The sequence below is a fragment of the Uloborus diversus genome, chromosome 8, assembly GCF_026930045.1.
Source record: "Uloborus diversus isolate 005 chromosome 8, Udiv.v.3.1, whole genome shotgun sequence".
Lineage (NCBI taxonomy): Eukaryota > Metazoa > Arthropoda > Arachnida > Araneae > Uloboridae > Uloborus > Uloborus diversus.
In genome coordinates, this window is record NC_072738.1 from 27,372,730 (window position 1) to 27,382,778 (window position 10,049).

Below are 10,049 nucleotides of genomic sequence, written 5' to 3' on the forward strand. Positions count from 1 at the left end.
ATTTTCCTATTAAGATTTTTTTTTTCAAAGCAAAAAATAATCACTATGTTTGTTTTTTGTTGAACTTGTTTTAAATTCATTTTCTAGCTATAATTCTAGTTTGTAGAAATATTTGTGCTTTTATATTTTGCAATTAAATTTCTTTCTTGTTATGAACTATTGAGCAATATTACTAAAAAAAAGTCTCTTAAATTTAGTGAGCGTGCGATTTTTTTTTTTTTGCTTGTTACTTATTTCTTACTTTACAAGGGGTTCGCCAATTTCTGTCTGATTTTTCAAGGCGTCCGCTAGGGAAAAAAGGTTGGGAACCACTGGCCTAGATTAATCATGCTGCCAAAGGGAGCAAATAAGTCTGCAGACGAGTTACATTCTTGACTGACTTGCACTTCTGTCTTGGCTGTAAATATATAATAAAATAAATAAATTTACACATTTAAAAAAACCCCTTTGATTGAAGGACAGATTTGTCTGCCGATTCTTTTAAAGATGTAATTGTTCCTAGGACAGAAAATTGGCACCCGTGCTTAACTCTCTGACAGTTTTGAACGTCTTATCACGCCCTAGCGAGCACGTTTCAAAAGCATTTTAAACTTTGTTTTCCGATGCTAAATGTTCGTTGTCAAATAGTCTCAGGCACAGGGCGGTAGCTAAGCATTGATAGATGGTAGTTCACTTGATTTACATGACAAGTAACCCCCCAAAAAAATTTTATAGGGAAGAATTTCACACATCTTACTCACGACCCAGGACTGTCAGAGGGTTAAATCTGCTGTGAAGGAATGTTGTTTTTTGTCAAGCATTAAACGAACGCACATTTCACTCATGTTTCAAATATAATTTATTATTTTTCATATGCATAACTGATATTTAATTTTTTTTCTGGGGCATTGAACACAAATTGTATTTCAAAAATAAAAAGAGAAAGAAATGCAATTCCAGCAAAAACCCAATATTTCAATTTTTTAAATGAAAATCATTGATAAAATAGTCTGAACCAAAATTTAAAAATAATTAAATTATTCTTGAACCAACAATTCAAAATATTTTTTAAAATCTTAATTGCAGAAAAATCAGAAATAATAGTTGTCATGCTGCGTCTCTTATGTTAACCAATTATAATTTCATATTTCTACATTATATGTATGTATAAGATAAATAAAACCAAGGAGGCCTTAATGCAACATATGATGCCAGGTTTTTTCTTAATTTAAGTTGATAACATTTTTAAGGTTTGTATTCAAAGGATTATACCATGAATAGAAGCATTATCATCATAAAACTTCTCATGAACAATACAAGTACAAGAAAGTTAATTTTCATTTTTATATATTGATTAACATAGTTTTCATGAATGTGGAAACATAATTTTTATGCTGTTCTGAGAAGTGCAATGCCATAGGCATTTTTTTGAGCAGAAACTGTCTTACAATTGATGCAAAACTTAATGAATTTTCTCTTCCACAAATATAATTTATAAACTAGGTTAATCATTTCAGTGATATTTTACTTATTAAAATTCTATTAATTTCATCTTACTAATTTATGTTTATTTATTTTGCATTTTAATGAATAATTGAATTTAAACTTTAACCTATCAAAAGGAGATTATAAGTAAGTACTCTAAAAAAAGGCACTTGAATTGTAAAATCACACTCAAAAGTTCTATTATGTTTCACCACAGGTTTCCAATGGAAGTTTATGTTTTAAAATGTCTTTAAAAAGCAAGATAATTTTTGATGGTGTAATTTAAATTATAACATTTTAGACAGGGGTGCAAAATAGGTCTGAATGCCTGAACTAGTTTAGGTTAAAAATTTTGCACTTTTTAGGGAAAATTTTTTTAGAGGATCCATTTTTTAAAAGATTTATAACTTTATAACATTGATTTTTGCTTTTATAACCAGTTAAGCCTTTTAATTTTAACAGATGGTGTTTATGTAAGACATTTGACAAATGTGATTGATTAGACATATCAAACATGCTAAATAATAAATGAAATTACTAGGTTTCCCACATTGTAATGCTGTAAATATGATGCAAGTACAGTATTGAGCAACAATTTTGTTTCAGGGAAATTTTAAGCTCTGGAAATTTTCAGCACCCCTGAACTTAGAATATTAGTATAAGAACTAACAGTAAAATTATTTTTCAAGAATATCAAATTTTAAACAAGACAGTAAAAATGAATCTTAGTTAAACAATCACAGTATTATTATTTGATATGTATAGAAATTGAAATACTTTAATAAGAAATTAGATTTCTACTGTATTTAAATTATAAACATACTTTCTAACACTGGCATTAATCATACAGGAACAAAGTCTCAAAAAAAAAAAAAAATATACACATAAATAGATTTTCTGTATAGTATGAGCCAACATATCTTACATGAGCAGTATTTCACTCACCCAGTGAAAGAAAAACATCAATTTCTTCAAATCTCTCACAGTTGAGATGCCAAATTCAACTATCAGTGAGCACTTCAGTTTGAAGTCACACTATTTAAGTAAAAGCTTTTTTTCTTAGATTTTTACTTTAACTAAATACACGTTAAGCAAATTTAGGCAAATTAGCATAAAAACTCGCGATTTGCTACTGAGAAGGCACCAAGTTTTAATAACTATGTATGGGAGAATCGCAGAATTTAATTCTTAAAAACGAAGCTTGCTTGAAAAGATAAATAATTTCAGCAATAAAAGCAAACTAGATGTTATATAACTTTTAAGCAAAATTGTTATAAAATGCAGGATAAATACTTTAATTTAGATTTTGCTTCTTTTGCCAAAAATTGCAGAACACTTAAAAATTCCAAAAATGACTTAAGCATTGAAATCCTAATATAAAACAAACCACAAAGAACACTCAATTCTTCAAAGACTGTCTCTTAAAATTTTGTATCAAATAGCATATTTACAAGTATTACCTGTACAGAGATGATAATTTCACCCATGTTGCACACTATCATACACCACCTTCCTAATGCAAAAATCGAAATGGATTTATACTGGTTGAGAAAAAATCACTGAGCGAGGACGATGATGATGAGGAAGCTGAAGAGTCTGAGTTGTGTTGACTTTCTTCATCTGAATGTCTGCTTGACCTTGGACAGCTAACAGATCGTCTGCCCCTACAGTTTGGCTGAATCTTTATGGTTTCCCGACAGTTTGGACATGTGGCATGCTGAAATATGAAATCAAAGTTTTAAAACCTTTAAACGTTTGAAACAACAGCAAATACAGTGCTGGTAAAAAAAATTGCATCGTCCTCCCATTTTCACAACAATGGGATTATGCGAGAAGTTTTGGTCGACCGATTAACGATGAATGTATGTGAAATTTTGCAAAACTTAATGAAATAAACATTTGACAGCAGGAATCTGATAATTGTTTACGTAGATTGAGGCTGTTTCCGGGCCAAGGCAAACTGATGACCCCATGCTAATTTTTCCATTTCTGAACTTGAGTGTGAGTTTAGAGAAAAAAAATCACTTAACCCCATGTCAATTTTAGTCTAATGGCAGGATAAAGGTTTTTAAATTGTTACCTACCAGTTTTGCTCTATGGCGTGGAGCAGAATCATCCTGGAAAATGACGTTTGGAACTGAAGTAAAGTGATCCCGAATAGTAGAAAGCAATTTCTCCTCCAAAATGCCAATATACACCTAAGCCTTTACTGTTCCTTGCACAAAGTGAAGCCCACCAACTCCTTGATCAGAAATGAGTGGTTTACAGTAGAGCACTTTTATATTAAACTCCAAGAGACCAACAAAAAGTTCCCACTAACTAAGGGTTCACATCATCGAATTCGTCAAAACAAAGAAAATTGTGGTTGCTCCTGAAAATCTCTTAATAAAATGTAAAAAATTACATTAGGAGGTGTAAAAATAAAAACAAACCATTTTACTTTTTTTTTTAACCCTGAGTGAAAATTTGCTACAGTGTGAGGTACGCAATAAAAAATTGATGAAATTAGGCCTTGTAACTTGAATTTTCTCTGTATGTAAAAAAATAAATAAATAAATAAATCATGAAATTTGTGCAGAAAAATTCTCTTGTAATAAGTAAATGTTTTCAATTAGGTAAAAATTACCTGTTATGCAATTTTTTGAGTTAATTATAGGCGTTTTATAGTTTTTCAAAAATTAAATAAGAAAAATAAGAATAACTACGCATTTTATTCCGCACTTTTGGTATAAAGACTAGAAAAGTATGCAGCACTCAAACGAACAATGTACACAGAATATCTGTGTAAAACAAGCAGACTCTTAGTCTTTTTCAAGAAGATACAAATTTAAAGATCTTTCTAACTTTACTGTCAGAAAAAAGGTCTTTTAAGTAATCTGAGATAATTTTCTAAAAGGTATGCTAAAGATCATTCTTTAATTAACTTCTGATTTAGTGTTGCCAATAAATGTACCTTTGGGTCAGAAAAAGACATTTTGACAACATTGCTATTTGTAAAAGAATTTACAACATATACAGGGAATATAGAAAAAATTAAGTGCTGAATTTAATGGAAGACGGACTGTCCAATATTTACCCCAAACTTTGAACTTCTTTCATCCACAACCATCACATTTAAGTTTTCCTCAAAGTTGACTGAAGCTCAATAAAAAATAATCTGATTGTTTTAGTTGAATTTGTTTTGCATTCATTTTCTATTATTATTTTAGTTTGTAGCATTGTTAGTACTTTTATAATTTAGCAGTTATGTTTTCGATCTTGCAATAAACCATAGAGCAAAATTAAACTAAAACACTGCTCCCAAATGTCATTGCTAGTGAGAATTTTTATTTTTCTTTTTACGTATTGCACAAGGGGTTTGCCAACTTCCTTTGGATTTTGAAAGGGGTTCGCAAAGGAGAAAAGCCTGGTAACCGCTGCTCTAAACATTTTAGTTTTTTTTTATAAAATGCATATCCAATGCACATTTTTGTTAAATATATTATCCTGACTGCAAAAGTATTACTTTAAAGCTGAATCTTCAATAGAAAAAAGTCCTTAGGGATAGGAACACATAGCGAACATGACCTAAAAACCACTCCTAACTTTTTAAATATTTGAACTAAAATGATGAAACTTTTTTCCCTTGTTTGAAATGACTTTTAATTCTGAAATATCCAATAAATTTTTTTTTGATCGTTTGATCATTTTTGAGGTACAGTAACCCCTTAAGGCAGATTCAAAAGCAGTTGTTCAACAGCATTGCTAACCAATACTGACTGTTCAAAAAAAAAATTCTTTGCACTGAATTTCTTTGCTTCCTTGTTTCATGCAGTCTTCAGAAAAAAAATATTCCACCAGAGTAGCTTTTGAAACTATGTCAACATCAAATGGCAAACATTTATAAACTTGATTTCACTTTCATACCAGTGTTGTGTGTGCTTGTAATAAGCGAATTTTCTATTTAAAGTCCTTTAAATTAATTTTACTTATGATATGAATATTATATACTTAGACCATTAAATGCAATATCAATTTTATTGAATCGTACCACATAAAATACAATGTATAAGTTTTCATGAAATTCGCAGTCTCAAACCTTTCACAGATGTTTCAAATAATCAGTGGTGTTCCCATAGGGTATTATACTCCATATATGCCGTAAATTCTCAAACATTTTTTAGAGATATAGCGTATACCCGCAAGCTTCATAAATTTTCATATTATGACATACTATGTATATGATCACATACACAAATTGTGCCTAATGGATCACTGGGAGTATACCCTCAGAAAAATTGATCGGAACATCACTGCAAATAACTTAAACTGAATCTCTACACATCCTATAAATTGGCAATCACTGTTAAACATAATATGTTAATGCAACCTAAGGCTACTCACCCTTTCTAGCCATGGAGTTATACATTTTTCATGGTAAAAATGTTGACATGGTAGGCATTTAACTTTTTCTCTCAAAGCGAAATCATCCATGCAAACCGTACACTGTACACCTTTATCTATTAAGGAGAAAGATACTATACAAAATGTGTACACACTTTTCAAAGACAAGCTTTTTAGCACTCCAGAGAGTACCTTTCATAGTACTTTTGATACTCTAAACTACATTTAGTTTTAAGAAAAAGGACATAAATATCTGTGCGATAAGCACAAACTATTTTTTCTGATATATGAGACAGTTGCTTTACTCCAATGAAAACTATGCTCAAATGAATTGCCAATATTTTTTCTTCCCCAGCAAGTTTTAAAGTTTCATATTCAGTACATTTCAACTTTTAAATATTAGTCAAAAAAAAAAAAAAGCACCTTATTATAGTGACATTTTACAACCTATTGCAATACAGTCATCTTTATTAATATCTTGCCTCACTTCCTGCATTTCAAGCAATATTAAGCAGCAATTGTTGATACTTGTTTGTCAGAAATAGAAATAAAAGCACAAGCATTAAGCTTATACAGATGAAACTAGTAAAATTCTTCAATAATAATAATAATCAAAATTGATAACTTTAAAAAAAACTAAGAAAATACAGAATTCATACTGTTTTAAAAATCAAATTTCCAAGCTTTCCACTTTTTTTTTGTTGTGAAAATTCCAGACTAGTTGCATATGAGATAAATAAATACCTTTGTGCTGAACAGTAAAGTAAGAGAAAACAATGTTAGAAGATGGATGAAAAGACATCCGGTCTTTTCATTATTTTTTGCATTGAAAAAGGCGTTCCCTGTAACGCCGAAACACGTGTCTGCTGTAATTTACAAATTTGTGCTTCTTCTAACATTGCTTTCTCTTACTTTAGTTGCATATGATTGTAACTTGTTTGTCCTGTTTGACTTGAAAAACAAAGGTTTAATGGGGTATTCTAATCTAGGAACTCAAAAAAATAGAATTTTTTCCTTTTCATATTTTTAAAGTTTAGATCTTTAAGAATAAGCCCCTAAGAGGATTTATGGAAATTCGAATTATTATTGGAGTTAGTTAACTTTGTTGAAATAAATTCTTTTTTCACAATATTTATCTGACAAACAACCATCAAGTCACGTATATGTACTTTCTCAGTGTATTTTTTCAGGGTCAAATTCAAATTTTAAATATAAAATGGATTTAAAAAAAGTTAAAGAGGAAGTAATTTGCATCTAGATAGACAAAGAAAAAGCCAGCAAACGAGATCAACAAACGCTCCGAGGTACGAGCTTCTGAAGATTCAAAAGAAGGCAGAACGGCTCTTATGGCTGAAAGCTCTGCTAGAAATACAGCTTTTGAGGTATGGGAAGGAACAATGTATAAGGCTGGGATGGTGGTTCAAAAAAAATATGAGTATAGCATACCATTAAACCACTCAGACTGCCCGAAATGCAACTGCAAACTTCAAACGTGTTTTCCTCGAAACTACTTTTTTCAAAACGGATGACAAGATATCCCAAGTTCTAATGCATGGATTTATTTGAAATTAGGTAAACTTTCTTAATACTATCAATTATACCTCCACATAGGGTTTTTTTTTCTATTTTAGAAAAATTACTAAAGTTGAAAAAAAAAGGCAAAGAATATTTTTTTCAAAAAGAAGCCATTGTATGCAAAATTTGTTTTCCAAATCTGCTCCGTATGGACAATTCTACATCCTTGTTTAATAAGAATCAACCTTAATTTCATGTTTAGATTACCAGGAAAATTGGAATCTTGTCAACCAGTAGACAACTTCTCCCCCCCCCCCCCCCGAGTCCCCACTTTGCCGGCCCCTATTGACTTCAATTTTGAATTTTTATTCCCACTTTTATACATTTTTATACTTCTCAAGTATCAATAAAAGTCAAAGATTATCAAAAACAGATCCATTTGGAATCTGAAAATTTTAAAAACCTGCATTATTGCGACATAACTAACCGATAACATGCTTCTCCACAACCAGTAATGATTTTCATTTCATTTTTATATTAAATGTAAATGGCCATCTTAGTTGGATTATTCTACTGGGTATTAGCGTATTCTCACTTTTAGAGCTCCATTCTGGTGAACTACAATAAGCTTTAAAAAAAGAAAAGAAAATATATATATGGAGTTATGAAATATTAATGATGGCTCATAAAAACTTTACTTAAAACAGAAAAAAATGTAAGCCTGACATTCATTTTACAGAGCTGTTACGAGCCATTCTTTGATCGTAAGAACACTAAAATGGAGGATGGCTCATCTCTTCGAATTACCCCTTTGTCATTGTCCAAAAGGACATAACAAGTCCTTTCAACAACAACTCTATAACTTTTCATTTTCACGAGATGGCAGGCCCCATACCATTCGGTTCAGTGCAATAAATTTTTAAACGTCAACATCCCTTAAGATTCAAGATTAAAAATATATATATTATCCCTTTGTGATTCAAAAGCTACTGAAAAATAAAAAGCTAAAAGGTTTTCAGAGAGTATGCATGCAAAAAAGAATTCCTCACAAAAATCGAGATCATTAATAGATTTTAGTTTTTTATGCCAGTAGTAAAACAATTACTTACCTACATGTTCCTTTGAGATTGTTTTGGTTGGCAGTGATTTAATTTGAGCTTCTGGAAGAGGTGGTGGTCCAGAAATTTCTACTTCATCAAGAAACTTCAAACAAACAAATAAATACATATAGCTTAAGCAGAGAGTATATCTGTACCTCGGAGGGATACAACACTACGTCCATTTTTTTCCAAAATGATATTACAGAGTTAAAATCAGCTTTTCTCATATTTCCTAGAGGCATAGAGCACTATGTCAAAAAACAAGTTATTAATTAATGGATATATTTAAAATAATACCAAGCCCACTTCCACTTATTAGGGATAGAACACCATGTGGTTAAAACAAACTCTCCTGTAAAGTTATGAAAATGGACGTAGTGTTGTACCCCTCCGAGGGTTCAGGATATGTACATGTTTCCTATATAAATCCAGTTTAAGTAGAAAAGGGGGTTTCCAAAAGCTAAAAAAGCACAGAAAGTTTCAACTTTTAATTTTAGGCACAAAAATGGCTCTCTCTGCCCAAAACAATTTTATCATACTAATTTTAGTTTCATTAGAAAGCTCGTAAAATATACCCCTAAGGTTTTCTATCTACGGATTTAAAACACTCCAAAAGTCGACTTAACCACGAAAAAAAGTTGTAAGCATTTTTATGTAAGTTAAAATCAATTTTAAATTGGATATTTATAGTTTTCAAGAGCTAGGTTAAATTATTATGAAGAAATCGTCGAGAAGAAACATCTGAATAAATTGTCCAAAAGATATTTTTTATAGATGGGTGAAGTTTTTTCAACGTCTACAGATCCGATTTTTTCTGAAAACTGAATTGAACAACTCAGTTGAAATTAAAGTTTAAACAATAGGTAGTTCTTCTACAGTATGTAAAGTATGGTGCTGATTAGACTCTATAAGATATTGAGAGTGAAAAAGTAAAAATATTCTAACAATTGCTTATGAAAAAAATAACTGCATTCACCCCCCCCCCCTTATAAAGTATAAAAGAAATCTCCCAAAATGTTTAAATAGTGCCCTGAATTGTAAAACAAAATCTCTTGATTTAAATTTAGAAATATTAAAAAATCTGAAAAAATGCCCTAAGAGATTTTTAAAACTTTGCCAGAGTTGCACTCAAAGAGCCCATTGGGGGAAAATCACTTGACCACATTTGCTGTAACAGCTGATTCCTTGCCAATCTTAACTTCCCCGAGTTAATTGCACATTTTTCAGAGTTTTCTCAGTTTTTTAGTGTTATTTAAAAATTTCCTGAGAATTCCTAGTTCCCAGAATGAAAGGCTCTCTGTAAAATAACTTCTAAATTTTAAAAATAATCAAATTTTTAGAATGCAAAAGGGTTGAATTCTCGAACATTACATGCTATTTTCAGTGAAGCACAAGCTCAAAGGGAAAAAAACTGCTTTTTTTGTGTCGATAAAATACAAGAAATGTCGCAAAAAAAAGGGCATCTGATTTTTCTTTCACAAGTATTCGCAACTCCAATAAGCCATAGGGGGCACTGCAGCCACTGTCTAATGGCGGATGAAAAAGGTAAAACAAACAAATGCTGTAACTTATAACTTGCTTTGATGC

At 30.8% G+C, this 10,049-nt stretch overlaps 1 long non-coding RNA gene across 1 annotated transcript; it reads right to left on the bottom strand.

Moving 5' to 3' along the window:
- Positions 1 to 2,960: 2,960 nt before the first annotated feature.
- On the bottom strand, positions 2,961 to 8,567 carry LOC129227621 (uncharacterized). Its single transcript, XR_008580856.1, has 3 exons — positions 8,472 to 8,567; positions 5,848 to 5,963; positions 2,961 to 3,181 (listed from the first exon to the last, which is right to left on the bottom strand). It is a non-coding gene; the product is annotated as an uncharacterized LOC129227621 (long non-coding RNA).
- Positions 8,568 to 10,049: the final 1,482 nt, after the last annotated feature.